This window comes from Oryx dammah, unplaced genomic scaffold (genome assembly GCF_014754425.2).
Source record: "Oryx dammah isolate SB20612 unplaced genomic scaffold, SCBI_Odam_1.1 HiC_scaffold_21, whole genome shotgun sequence".
In the NCBI taxonomy this organism is placed as follows: Eukaryota; Metazoa; Chordata; class Mammalia; order Artiodactyla; family Bovidae; genus Oryx; species Oryx dammah.
In genome coordinates this window covers 44,275,385-44,290,909 of record NW_024070205.1, presented here as the reverse complement: position 1 = coordinate 44,290,909, position 15,525 = coordinate 44,275,385, and the positions used below count along the sequence as shown (strand labels likewise).

Below are 15,525 nucleotides of genomic sequence, written 5' to 3'. Positions count from 1 at the left end.
TAAGGACTCAAGGATCAAAACTCTTGAGTAAGCTGTTCACTTAGCTCAGACCAGACACTCCTCATCTCTAACCCAGGACCGAAAACTCTTTAAGGCCTTTGGTTCTTGAAGAGTAGCTGTGCTGCTTTACCATGCTTCAGGTTTCCTGGTAAATAAAATTAACCAAGATCCCACCCTCAGAATTATGAGAGGGGACCCATTGACCCATCACGAAGAATGACAATGCTTTATGGACCTTTGAGGCCAATCCAGACTTTATTGTTTTCTTTACCTTATTATGGACTTGGGTGAGGTTTGCCTAGGCAACTATACTTTGTCTTTGAAAAAAGAGCGTATTTTAGGATGTAGCTCATTTGATATCTCCTTACGAGGTGCACTTGCCTGTTTTCAATTCTACTAAGTATATATAGTTAGAAATTAATCAGAAGGAACAATTAGGCTCTTTTTGGAAGAGCACATAGAAACAAAAAGAAAGATTCTTTTCAGTCAGAAATGAATTCTACCACTCATTAGCAGCCTTCAGCTGAACTAAAGTTAACTCTTTGAACAAATCTGGATGCCAGGTCTGGTGCAGTCTCTAACTTCCCATGCAATGCATACGCCTCACTTGGAGCATATTTAGATAGAAGGTCCCCTAGAGAAAGGATAGGCTACCAACTCCAGTATTCTTGGGCTTGGATGGTAAAGAATCTGCCTGCAAAGAGGGAGTCCTGGGTTGGGAAGGTCCTCTGGAGGAGGGCACAGCAACCCACTCCAGTATTCTTGCCTGGAGAATCCCCACAGACAGAGAAGCCTGGCAGGCTACAGTACACGGGGTCACAAAGAGCTGGACACTACTGAATAACTAAGCCCAGCACAGCGTGCTTAAGTGGAACCTGGATTTCATAAGCCCTTTCTCTGGCTCCAGAGATATGTGTAAATTAGTAAATGTTGCAGTTGGTGGCTGTGCTGGAGCTCATTGTTCTGCATAAGGTGGAAATCACTTGTAAAAGCCACAACCCTGGGGAGACCTGAAAAACAACTCCATTTCCTCTCTAATCTTTTCGACTTCAATTCCTTACTTGGGATCCCCCTGATTGGAAGTTGGAAGTTCCCACCCCAGGCATCAACCCATGGCTCAGATCTTTCCCTCCAAATATGCCCTTGTCCCATTCGAAATCAAATCTTCTTGAGGGGAGTCTGTGATGGACAGGGAAGTTTCAGCACGCTCTGGGAGTTGGTGATGGACAGGGAAGCCTGGCATGCTGCAGTCCATGGGGTCGCAGCGAGTCGGACATGACTGAGTGACTGAGCTGAAGATTTGACAGCAGTTTTTAACTTACAGAGCCCTTTTAGGTATAGAACTGAATTAGCCCTTACAATACATCTGTGGAGTCATCTCACCTTTAGCTCAGTTTGTAAATAATGAAATGGAGTGTGAGAGAGATTCGGTCCTTGGCCTATGGCCTTATAACCAGTGAACAGCAGGACAGAGCTTAACCTCAGGTCTTCCAGCTCTAAACCCTGTCATCCTGGCATCATAGTCTTTTGATTTTTGAATTTCTTTCAAAGATCCATGGAACCAACAAAACTATGGTGCTTTTATTCCATTGTCCCCAGTGTTTGATCTTGTCCAAGTCAGCATCACTCCCTGAGTTAATTAGACAGCTAAGCTATCAGCATGGATTATTTTCCTGATTAAAACTTCACAGTATCCAAGGTAGCTCCATAAACTTTTAAAAAGGTTATCAAATATTGTTGAAAATGAGAGAATGGAAGAATAATAAGACAGAGAGATGCCTTTGGCATTGAATTTCATCTCCAAACCATTTAATATTGATCATTCATGCATTTACTCATTCTTCCATTCATTCAACAAATATTTTTTGAGTGCCTGCTGCCTGCCAGGTCTATTATAGGGATTACAGATACGCAAAGAAAAGAGACAAAATCCTTTCCTTCATAAAGTTTATGGGCAAGGAGGAGACTTTAATATGTAAATAAATAGGTAAATGGAATGATTTCAGATCAGTCTGCAATGAAGAAGAAACTAACCAGAAGAACTGGCTGTAGCATGATTAGAAAGGATGACATACAAAGAAGTATTTGTCAGGTAGATCAGAAAAGACATTTTTGGGCTGTGCTGAGTCTTTGTTGCAGTGTGCAATCCATCTCTAGTTTTGGCAGGCAGGGGGTTCCTCTTCATTGAGGTGCTTGGGCTTCTCACTGTGGTGGCTTCTCTTGAGGACAACAGGCTCTAGGCTCATGGGCTTAAGCAGTTGCAGCACGCAGGTTTGGTAGTTGTGGTTCCCAGGATCTAGAGCACAGAATCAGTAGTTGTGGCATCCTGGCCTAGCTGCTCTGAAACATGTGGAATCTTCCTGGACAATGGATCAAACCCATGTCCGCTGCCTTGGCAGGTGGACTCCTATCTACTGCACCACCAGAGAAGTCCAGAAGAGACTTCTGTTTTTAAGTAATTTTATTGAAATAAAAGATTTTTTTTTAGGATAGTTGGTATAAATGAGAAAAAGAAATCAGTCCAGAGAAGGTCATTTCAAGTAGAGGAAGCTGCAAGGACTAAGGTCTGAGTTAAGCCTTTTCAGGCTTGGAGAGTTCAAAGAACAGAAAAAATGGACAGTATAAACAGAGCATGCTTAGCAAAGGGAGAATGGAGCAGAAGGCAGGGGCTGAATCATGGAGTAATTTTGAGGCCAGAGCCTTGCCTTGTTCTAATTACAACAGGAAGTCATTGTAGAATTTTAAACAAGATAGTTTGATTTTTATTTCAAAATGACGACTAGCTACTGTGAAAATGGGTCAAGGGGCAGTAAAATTAGAATCAAGGAGATTGCTTTAAAGGGGTATACAAATAAGAGGATGAAAATGACAAAGACAGAATAGAATGGGGTCATCAAACTATGGCCCAAGGACTTAATCTGGCCCTTACAGAAAAAGTTTGTGACCTTTGGACTAGGAGATTGTGCACTAAGTGATTGGATTCAGAAAATATTTCAGATGTGAAGCCAATAGGACTCCCTGCTGGATTGGATGTGGAGGTGGGAGGGGAAAGTAAAGAAGAATCTTGGGTGAGTATGGGTTGGCCTGAGCATGTAAGTAGATGGTGAAACAATTCACAGACATGGGAAAGACTTAGGGAAGAGAGGTTTTGAGGTAGAAAAATAAAAAATTCTATTTTAAACCTGTGTGAACAGCTCTCTAAGACAAACCTCATATGGAAGATTTTAATCACTTCTGTGCATTAAGTCAATGATAAAGATGAACAAAAACTGTCCTATTACTGACACTGTTGTTCTCTTTTTATAAATGCCTAAATTTGCATGATCTAAGCCCCGTCCAAACCAACCTATCCTGGCATAGTATAAGCACGTTACAATATTTAGTAGTACTATCGTCATTTTGAGCTTCCTAGGAGGCTCAATGGTAAAGAATCTGCCTGCCAAGCAGGAGACACAGGTTCAATCCCTGAATCAGGAAGATCCTCTGGAGGAGGAAATGGCAACCCTCTCCTGTATTCTTGCCTGGAGAATTCCATGGACAGAGGAGCCTGGCAGGCTGCAGTCCATGGGCTCACAGTCAGACACAACTTAGTGACTGAACAACATTGTCATTTTATTTCAATCATTCAACAAAACTCCATTCCTAAAGAGCCCAGATGACCCATATTCTGTATTCCTAAATTTGGTTGTTAAGACTTTGTTTGCTGGAGAAAAGTTTTTAACATTGCAGATTTATGCCCTGCTAATTCAGTTTCAATCTCTACTGAGTCCTTCCTCTTACATGGCAAGTCTTTTGTGCATCCCAGGTGAACTCTTTTGGGATAAATGACAAACTCACTTTTTGTTGTCATGACGAGTTGTTCTCCTAACAAATTTTTCACTTTTATAATTCTTATTAAGCATAATCTAGCCGCCACTTCCCACAGAGAAGCCCTATCTTCTCCTCCTTCAGTGCACTGTGGCCTCAGACAAGGGCTGTTTCCCCTTCTTCTTCCAGCAAGTCTAACTTCTCTCCATCTCCTTCCGCTTCCTTCCTGTCCATCCAAGTCTGTGGAAGAGGAAACTTTTCTCCTACTAAACATACTGGATTCCATTCCTTCTGACCCCTGGGATCTTATTCCATTGATTACCATCAGAATAAAAAACACAGTAGCCCGCAAACAAGCAGGCAAAAAGAAAAAGTATCCCCCACACCATTTACCATACATATTCCTCTGTCTCCTTTATCTCTACTTTCCTCTTTCCTTTTTAGGCAAACTATCCAAAATAGTCATTCAAATGGCTTTTCATTTATATTCATTACCCATCCTGTCCTCAATCTTTGGCAAAATCAGCTACTGATACTAATTTAGATATTCCTGACTCTAGAGAAAGTCTATTATATTGACGATCTCCTCTGAAGCCTGGTAACCCTTGAGAGAATCACTATTATCCCCATACTATAGATAAATACATTGAGCCTGAGGAAATTAATCTGTCGATTGTCACACTTAGGACATGGAAGAACTGGGGTACAAATCAAGAATGACCTTCATTCCCCCTTAATAGCTATAATGCCCCCTTTCCACAAAGTAAGGTTCATTTATTAACTTAGTAATGAGAAATTATAGAATTTGAACACAAGTTTTTATTTGCATATTAGCTTCATTGGTTTGTATGCTTTCTTCTTTATTTGTTTTTAGTATACCAAGTTGCATTTTTCCTTAGAATTTTCTTATACTATTTGGGGAGGGGAGTATAGAATTTAGAATTTCATCTTTTTAGGAAAGCAACATCTTCTTGATGGTAATTCTTTATATCTGTATTGACCTTCAAGTTTTCACTTAATACTGGTGTCTCTTTTTTCTTACAGAGCAGAAAGATACTTCTAAAATCAATAGATTGATGATTCACTCTGCAGCCAAGCTCTGCTGGGAAGTAAGAGATAAATTCGCATTTGTAAGAATCAGAATGCAAGTTAAAAATATCTGCAAAGCAGAGAACACTGTCAATATATTCCAGTCACATTTGAGAATCCCCAGTCCCTGTCTACCTAATGCCCATTGGACCTGAAGGATGTATTAATATCACTTGTAAGGGACATGAGTGTATGCATCAGTCCAGATGTCTTGGTCCTGATTATGTTAATTACCTGAATGTAGTGCTAAGTTGCTTCACTTGTGTTGGACTCTTGGTGATTCCATAGACTGTAGCACACCAGGCTCCTCTGTCCATGGGATTTTCCAGGCAAGAATACTGGAGTGGGTTGCCACTTCCTTCTGCAGAGGATCTTCCTGACCCAGGAATCAAACCGACCTCTCTTATGTCTCCTGCATTGGCAGGTGGGTTCTTTACCCCTAGCACCACAACCGAATGTAAAGCCAGGAAGAATTTTTTATTCATATGTCTTTAAAAAGAAGTTCAGCTTTATTGAGGCATAATTGACAAAATTGTAAGATATTTAAAGTATACATCATGGTGATTTGACATATGTATACATTGTAAAAGGATTCACTTCATATAGTTTATTAATGCATTCATCATGTTACATATGTATCTTTGTTCTCTCTCTCTCTGGTGAGAATATTTACTTCTAGTCCCTTCACATATTTCAATCATATAATACAGTGTTATTAATACAGTCACCATGTTTTGCTTTAGATCTTCAGATCTTCTTCATCATATAGCAAATTCTGTATTCTTTACCAACCTCAACCTCTTTCCCCTTCACCCCCCATATATGTATACACATATGTGTGTGTGTGTTTGTGTGTGTGTGTGTGTATACATTATTCTTTTGTCAGACTGTTAGGTTGCTTCCATATCTTGGCTATTGTGAATAAGGCTTCAATAAACATGAATGTGACTTCAAATATATTTTCGTTATCTTCTTTTATTTTATTTTGGGTATATACCCAGAAGTATAACCTCAGACATGCAGATGACACCACCCTTATGGCAGAAAGTGAAGAGGAGCTGAAAAGCCTCTTGATAAAAGTGAAAGAGGAGAGCGAAAAAGTTGGCTTAAAGCTCAACATTCAGAAAACGAAGATCATGGCATCCGGTCCCATCACTTCATGGGAAATAGATAGGGAAACAGTAGAAACAGTGTCAGACTTTATTTTGGGGGGCTCCAAAATCACTGCAGATGGTGACTGCAGCCATAAAATTAAAAGACGCTTACTCCTTGGAAGAAAAGTTATGACCAACCTAGATAGCATATTCAAAAGCAGAGACATTACTTTGCCGACTAAGGTCCATCTAGTCAAGGCTATGGTTTTTCCTATGGTCATGTATGGATGTGAGAGTTGGACTGTGAAGAAGGCTGAGCACGGAAGAATTGATGCTTTTGAACTGTGGTGTTGGAGAAGACTCTTGAGAGTCCCTTGGACTGCAAGGAGATCCAACCAGTCCATTCTGAAGGAGATCAACCCTGGGATTTCTTTGGAAGGAATGATGCTGAAGCTGAAGCTCCAGTACTTTGGCCACCTGATGTGAAGAGCTGACTCATTGGAAAAGATTCTGATGATGGGAGGGATTGGGGGCAGGAGGAGAAGGGGTCGACAGAGGATGAGATGGCTGGATGGCATCACGGACTCGATGGACGTGAGTCTGAGTGAACTCCAGGAGATGGTGATGGACAGGGAGGCCTGGTGTGCTGCGATTCATGGGGTCACAAAGAGTCGGACACGACTGAGCGACTGAACTGAACTGAACTGAACTGAGCCCAGAAGTAGGATTGCTGGATCACATATTAGTTCTGTTTTTAATTTTTTGAGGTGCATTCATACTGTTTTTTAATGAAGCTGAGCCACTTTATCTTCTTACCAACAGAGCACAAGGGCTCCCAAGGAAGAACGTTAAGGATCTTCATTTTATAGGTAAAAAAGTTGAGATTTAAAGGTGTCATGTGAATCGCCAAAACAATTTTTGGAGTGCTGGGACTAAGGTGAGTTCTCATGATTCCTGCTGCAGTGCTTCTCTTCTTTAGAGAGTCACTTGATGTAACTGAGTCGCGTATATAAGGACACCTGGCAATTTGGGAGCTCAGGGATGCTAATGGTTCACTTACTGTTATGCACCAGATGACTCCTGAGTCAGATTGATGATTTTCCATTTCCTCAGACTCCCCTGGGGATGTGAAGCTCGGAATTCCAATCAGTGGCTCTTCTTAGACTCTGAACTTTTTAACGGAATGTATCCTACTAGCCTTGTGACTTGGATGGAGAAAGGGCAACATGCTTTCCACTGGCTGAGGAGTCAATGACGTGGTGAAGATTACCTTAATGTGGGTGTGCTCAGCCAGCCTTAGAGCAGCAGCCCGCAGCTCTCAGCCCACATTCATCATTTGAATCAATTAATTAGGTCCCAGCCTAAAAGGGCCATTCATCTCTATAGATTTTGCCTGCCAAACTTCAGAATCTTTCTTCAATCGAAAAATATGCTGATCCACCTGCAAACATGGAGCAGCAAGAAAGAGAAGACCAAACAGCTGGCTTATCATGCAGACTTAGCCAAGGATGCTCACCGCCATGGGCTGACTCATGTTCTTGGCTAGAGGAGTGGATGCCAGTTCAGTGTCCTACAAACCCTGCTCTCCTTCTGTGAAGTTGGAGCCCTGAAATGTTTATGCCAGAGAGCTGGGAAAGGCTGGAAGAATATGCTCATCTCTTATTCCCTCTCACCTGTATTTCCACCTCTAGCCCTTGAATTTCTAATAAAAGTCCCTTCAGTCTAAATGCTGTAGTGCAAAGAGACTGTAAAGACACAGGCATTTTAGTTTTCTGTCGGCTGTTCACGAGTTGTGAGTCCTTAGTCAAGTCAATCTGCTTGGGATTTGTATTTATTTCCCGGGGCTGTTGAGACAAATTACTACAAATTTAGTAGCTTAAAACGACATAAATGTATTATCTCACAGTTCTTGAGGCCAGAAGTCTGAAATCAGTATTGCTTTGCTGGAATAAAGATGCTGGCCCATGGTCCCTTCAGAAGTACTAAGGAGAATCCTTTCTTATCTCTTCCAGATTCGGGTAGTTGCTGGAAGTTTTCTGGTGTCTGACTGTGTCACTCAGTTACTCATGACTAGTGTCTTCAGATCTCCCTCTTCTGCCTTCACACCTCTTTCTTCACTGTGTGATCGTGTAAAATCTCTCTGCCTCTCTTGTTCACTCAGTTACTTATGACTAGTGTCTTCGGATCTCCCTCTTCTGCCTTCACACCTCTTTCTTCACTGTGTGATCATGTGTAAAATCTCTCAGCCTCTCTTGGAAGGGCTTCCGCAGTGGGTCAGGGGTAAAGACTCCTCTTGTAAGTCAGGAGCTGCGGGTTCAACCCCTGGGTCAGGAAGATCCCCTGGAGGAAAGCATGGCAACCCACTCCAGTATTCCTGCCTGGGAAATCCCATGGAGAGAGGAGCATGGAGGGCTACAATCCACAGTGTTGTAAAAAGTTAGACATGACTGAAGTGACTTAGCACGCACACATGCACTCTCTCCTACAAGGATATGCATAGCTGCATTCTGGGCCCTCCTGGGTAATCCATGATAATCTCCCCATCTCAAAATTCTTAGCTCTTTTTTGCCACCATATAAGGCAACATTCAAGGGTCCCAGGAATTAGGATGTAGGTCCTTTGGGGACCCACTTTTTGGCCTAGTACAGTCGTTAAATGCCTCATCCATGAAATAATGATATTAGCACACTTACCACTTAAACAATGCTACTGAGTGTTGCTTCTGACTGTGGGGTTTAAGATGCTATGATTGAAAAAAATTCCAAATTTCAGTGTGGTCCCAAGCAAGTTCTAAATCCAGCAGGGCAAATTTCATTAGGTTTCAAAATCTGAGAGTAATCCTTTACGGTTCCAGGCTCCACCCTCTAGGCCCATGATGGCTGCACTGGCCCCTGTGTCCCCTGCTACTGCTCTGCCCCTGGGATCATACTTCCTTTTCTTGAAGGGTAGCACCTGCTTGCAGCTGAGTAGCTTTAACAGTCCATTTCCTGACTGTAGAATTTTAGAAGTTCAACAGTTTTCTTTCATTTTTTCCTGTCTCTGTTCCTTTCTATCTAAGCTGTCAGTGACCCTTAATTACATCTTCAAATGCTATTTCTTTTTTCCAAATAAGGTCATGTTCACAGCTCTGACGATTAGAATGTGGACATGTGTTTGGGGGACCACCATTCAATCCACATCATGCTCCCATCCCCATGTCCAATATGCAGTACTGGAATAGAGACAGGAGATCTGAAATAAAACTTTGATCTGGAAATGTGGAGAATGTGAAAATCCTCAGTCACTGATCTGTCCAGTTCTGAACTCTTACTTGGGGATGTTACAATGGCACTCTGTTTTTTGAAAACATCTTGATTAATCCACATTCTTGATGTAGTTCTTTTGCCTGAAGTTCTCCATGGACCTTCCCCATGTCCATTTCCCAGGGAAATTTTTCCTTCAACATGATCCAGATATCTAAAAACGTTATTTCAGAATATGCCCTTCTTGAAATTTGAGCAGCTTTTTTAGCCAGCTTCCTCCCTGTAGAGTGATGAAAATTAAAGTGTCATTTTGAATTTTGATTGGATTTAAATGGTTTTTCGCCCAGTTTCTTTGCCAACATAACTCTTTAAAAAGTTCACAAGGATTCTTATGTATTTGATCTTGGTCATCTCAATGTGTCAACAGCCACAGCTATGGTTCTTTCCCAGACATATTTCTTATATTTGCTATATTTTAATGCTTTCTTTACCTCATGCCTTTATTTTAAATTATTTTTGTGTTTCTCATTCTTTCAGACTTTGGCGGGAGAACCATATATCTAATCTTTTTTCTCTGAATTATTGTGTTCAATTGAAGATATCCACTAGATACCATGAATTTATGTGGATCTCTGCTCTGAAACATCTTATTTCATTTAGTAGTTCTAACAAATGAGTATTATGGTCATGGCTATGCCCTTGATTTGATCCTTAACTCAAGGCTGAATTTTAATTGGCTCAAAAGTTCTCTCAATTTTATCCTTTACTGCTTAGCATGATAAAATGCTGTCTTTTTAATCCTACACAAACACCAATTCCTGAATTTTCTCTATTTCTTTTTCTGGGCCAGTTTGTTTCTTCTTGTGCCTTGTCAAATTCAACCCCTTAACAAACATGGTATAAATATCCTTTCTACTGTATCTTCTTTTATATGTGAGAGTTCATTTGGGACCTCATTTGACTTAAGTTATTACAGGCAGGAGTTTTATCAAATGTTTTATCCCTGTCAACACTGTTCCAGCCTCCAGTAACAGTTTCAGTTCAATCAGCTATATAGTATTTTGTTGAAGTATCAAAGAAATTCCAAGTGGCATTTGAATACAAAGTGTTTTTTTTTTTTTTTTTTACACTGTATGTCTAATATAGATTGACTGGGATAGGGGAGCTTTGCTTTTTGTCTTCTGCAGCTACTCCCTGCCCCCCTGTATTAATGCAACAGATAATGGTTACTGTGTATCTTATACAACTTTCAACCTTAGTATCAATTATGTTATCTGTATGTTAGGTTCTTTGGCCTCGAAACTAAAAATCAATTAATCAATTAAGCAACTTTTCACTTTTAACCTTATCTTTATTTTCACTCAAATAGAAAAGAGCTCACAGCTGAAATGATTTCATTTTTTAAATTAGTGAATTCTAGTTCTGCCAATAAATAAGTTTTATTCAGCAAAGTTGACCTAATTGCTGAGGAACTGAATATTTGAGGCCCACAACAAAATTACTAGCACAGCAATTTCTTCTGGCTTCAATACATACTATATTTCATAAATATAATATCAGCTTCAATTCTATTAACAGTGAAATGTGGGTGTGGTGATGATTAGAGATATTTCCCTAATATTTCTAGTTCTTCATATTCTAGTTACTTGGTGGAACTGTACTTCCAGGCCTCTTTGGAGCTGGATAGGGCTGTGGCTATTTCTGACCCATAAATTCTGAACAAAGTGAGACCCTCTTTTTTTGTTTTTCTTTGCCACAGTGAGCAGCAGTATTTGAGGAGGTGCCTGCTTAATCAACTTGGTTGGAGTCTACAGTAGAGATAAGAATGAAAAACTAAACTTTGTATTTGAAAGTCATCTGGAGTTTCTTTGTTAACTTCAGTGAAATTTATACTTATTAACTGATTTAGAAATTGAAACTGTTATTAGAGGCTAGAAGAACCAAGTTGCATGTATCTTAATTTAAAAGGAGACTTTATCAAAAGCGTGCTGTATTTATCTAACAGTTTAAGGAAAATTTGAACAACCAAAACCATTAAAGGGCTGGGATGCATCACACTGTTAGGGGCAACTGAGTTGAAGATGGAAATGTGCTCACTGATGTTTCTCTTTCAATTCTTCTTTTCCTCCCCAAATGTCAGCTTTTTTTTTTTTTTCTCTTCTTCCACCACAGATCAGCTTTTCCACAAATAAGAAAATGTGGCTGTGGTCAATTTAAAAATTGTATATATTACAGTTTTGGTCACCTGAAAAAGATTGTGTTAACTTTGTTCCAAGTATACAAAAAAATCTAAAGAAACTGATTCTTTAATGTGGGACAGTTATCTGCCCTTGAACCTATCCACTGTGGTTGCAAGTGTGGTTTCAAGTGTGGTTACATTGTACACATGTGGGGAGTGTGATGACCTTGTGCTCATGTGAGTAAGGTAATGACCTTGTGCTTGCATGGGAATGTGACTTCTTTGTACTTAAGTGATGACTTCCTCCATACTCACGTGAATTAGGCAAGAGCTTTGCAGGGGCAATTCTCGCTTAGGTATTTTTTTAATTTATTTTATTTATTTTTTAATTTTACTTAACAATACTGTATTGATTTTGATTTTTACAACTCGTTCAATTTTCTTTTCACCTGTTTTACTTTCTTACTAAGTTTGCTAGTTAGTTGAGTAGGTCAAATCAACCATTTTATTTTTGGACTCATTTCAGAAGAGCAGACATTTCCTGTAAAACATGAAGATAACAGAACAAGCAATTCATGAGGACAAGGTCAAATGTTTCCTAGCTGAGCTAACATAGTTTTAGAAGGTCTTTTACACACTTGACCTAACAGTGGAAAGAGAGTTGGAGAGGCAGTTTTTTATTTCCTAGGGCACTAAGGGTCTCAGAAAGCATCAGTTACCATATTGAATTTTGGCATCCTTTAATATTTTATGTCCCAGCCAAGGAATAATTTTCCATTCTTTTCTCCAATATCATGGCAGCCTGCAACATCGAGACTGTTACTTAGAGGTGAGTTGAGTGACTCACACTTAATTTTGATTCTAGAAGCTTTGGCTGACTTCTCTCTTGAGGGTTTGCATTTATCCAAACCTTCTTTCCAAAAAGTAGATGTAACACCATGAAAAATGCTTGCCATACCTCGTTAATGATGGTAACCATGCTGGCTCACTCTTCATAGAGCATGAATCTTGCATCACAGAGAAGAATTAAACTTACCATCTTTTCTTTCTTAAAACTGAGATAACAATACATACCCTTGCCAAAATGACATATACCTTGAATTTTATTATTTGTTTCTAAATGGTTTCTCTGCTCAGAGCTATATACTAGTGCTTCTTTTCCTTTGACATATATATATATATATATATATTAGAAACATGTACAACAACTCTTGGAGTCTGATCTGTTCAACTATTTAGAATTTGAGGGATAACAGTTGCTTTACAGGAACAGAGTAAAGTCTTTGGAGGACTCTGGGCTCTTAGAGTGATCTAAGATTGCTCAAGGGTGTGGATGGAAGTTCCAGTGTCTCCCTTTCTCTATATATGTTCCTAACTTATTCATTGCCATCAGTAAGATGGGCTTAAATCTAAATTTTTAAAAAACATCTATCTTCAATCTAGCAATTTTGGCATGAGGGGTAAGGGGAGGGTGGGACAAATTAGAAAATTAGGATTGACATATATACACCACCATGTGTCAGATGGATAGCTAGTGGAAAGCTCCTGTGTAGCACAGGGAGCTCAGCTCGGTGCTATATGATGACCTAGATGGGTGGAATGGGGGTGGGGTGGGAGGGAGGTCCAAGAGGGAGGTGATATATGTATACATATAGCTGATCCACTTCATTGTACAGCCCAAACTAACACAACATTATAAAACAATCATACCCTCATAAAAATATAATAATGTAATCTAGAAATGTAAGTGAGAGTAGCATTCATTCAAAGTAAGACTTCCATATTGGGTTGCTTGAAGAAAGTAAAATGACAGTTAAAATAAAATCAAACAACCAAAGAACAATAGCGAACTAAATGCCACTCTTGAATCATTTGTCAGCTAAAATCTTTTTACCATCTATCTCACCTGGGTATATATGCCAGACATTGAATTTACAGGGATGAGCAAGAATGATATCGGGTAAGGAAATGAGGTAAATGGGAAGTACACAAGCTTGTGAATTACAAAAATCTATTCTCTCTCTCTGCATATATATATAAAACATATATATATAATACACACACACATATAAAATACATATATATGTGTACATATATATAATACATATATATAATACACACACATAAGATACATATATTATAATACACACACACATAAAATACATATATATGTGTACATATATATAATACACACACATATAAATACATATATATATAATGCATACACACATATAAAATACATATATATGTATATGAAATACATATATTTATATATATATATACACACATATATAAAATACACACACACATACACACATACATGGGGCTTCCCTAGTGACTCAACAGTACCGAATTTGCCTGCAATGCAGGAGACAGAGGTTCGATCCCTGGGTTGGGAAGATCCCCTGGAGGAGGGCATGACAACCCACTACAGTATTCTAGCCTGTGGAATCCCATGGACAGAGGAGCCTGGCAGGCTGCAGTCCATGTGGTCCCAAAGAGTTGGACACAGCTGAGTGACTGAGTACTCACACACACACACACACACACACACACGTTTCAGTTACCCATTATTAAACTCCTTTTGTTAAAATCCCAAGATAAAACTCTCATTGTTAAAACCTCAAGATTTTGTGCAAATTTTATTTTCCAGTTGATTTCTCATCTAGACATTAATATGGTACATTAGTTTTGTTTCCGCTCCCTTTTTGACATTAGGGCTTTCTTGGCTTTTTATAAGCTTTCCCAAATCTAAGTTATTAAAATCATTTTCCTTAAAAAAAAAAAAGCCTTATTATGTCACTCTCAACTTCTAAGTCTTTAAAGACTACCTAATAGAGGCAGTGTGAATTAGGTTATAAGCATGAAATGTAGAAACTGCCAGAGTTGGCTTTTTGCAATCTGAGATCTGAGGTAAATTATTTGGCATTCTTCTAAACCTCAAGGTCTTCATTTGTAAAATTAAGGCACTAAAATGACTTGCCTCACAGGATTTTGGTGAGGACCCATTGTCTAATTTACAGGAACTCAATAAATGACAGTCATCTGTTTGTTGTTGTTTAGTCTCTAAGTTGTGACCAATTCTTTTGTGACCCCATAGACTATAGCCCACCAGGGTCCTATGTCCATTGGATTCTTCAGGAAAGAATACTGGATTGGATTGCCATTCCCTTCTCCAAGGGATCTTCCTGACCCAGGGGACTGAACTTGTGTCTCCTTCATTGATGGGTGGATTCTTTACCAGTGAGCCACTGGAGAAGTCATCATAGTTATTAACTACAGCATGTAAGACTCAATTCCTTTAATGGATTACTTATGAGGGATACTGTGGAACAGATTTCTCACTGGCTGAGAAAGTAGTCAAAAATAATTTTTAAGTCACTTGCTATTAAAGATTTTCCTGAATCCTTGACCCATTCTAACTAAATTTGTATCATAGTCATGAAAGAATAATGTTTAGTATAGAAATTTCTGGGAATTAGTTAAAATAATCAACTCACCTTTAATAGTCACAACATGATAAGGGATAAGGGATGAGATTTCTGCATGCTGCCAATGTCTGCTGGTTACTGACCAGAGAGGCTGAGGTGAAGGACTTGGTGACTTGGTGGCAACATTTCCAAGGCTTGAAGCCCAGCATTCCTCTCTTCTGCAGTGATTGTTATTTATAGCCTTAATTTCTGGAGCATCTAAGCAAGTGACCTCAAAGGAACTTATCAAAGAAAAGTAAGAAGCTACAATACTGGAGTGGGTTGCCATTTCCTTCTCCAATGCATGAGAGTGAAAAGTCAAAGTGAAGTCGCTCAGTCATGTCTGACTCTTCGAGACCCCATGGACTGCAGCCCACCAGGCTCCTCCATCCATGGGATTCTCCAGGCAAGAGTACTGGAGTGGGCTGCCATTGCCTTCTCCAAGAAGCTACAAGGATAAGCTAATTTCCCTTACATAATCATGATTTTAAATATAAGCACACTGAAAATTCCAAGGAAGATAATGTATACATTGATTACATTTCTGACTTGTGAATAAGAAATAACATATATAATATTCACAGGTCTTATATCCTTTATCCAAAAGGCCTGCATATTCTCCTTTTGTATCTTCACAGAGCCAC

General features: G+C 39.3%; 1 long non-coding RNA gene across 2 annotated transcripts; it reads right to left on the bottom strand.

The window, feature by feature from the left end:
• Positions 1-4,637: 4,637 nt before the first annotated feature.
• LOC120880284 lies at positions 4,638-15,025 on the bottom strand. Of its 2 annotated transcripts, none has more exons than XR_005724997.1 (3): positions 14,912-15,025; positions 8,684-9,512; positions 4,638-4,909 (listed from the first exon to the last, which is right to left on the bottom strand). It is a non-coding gene; the product is annotated as an uncharacterized LOC120880284 (long non-coding RNA). The 2 variants fall into 2 exon arrangements; XR_005724998.1 differs by having other exon boundaries at positions 4,638-4,906.
• Between the last annotated feature and the right edge of the window lie 500 nt (positions 15,026-15,525).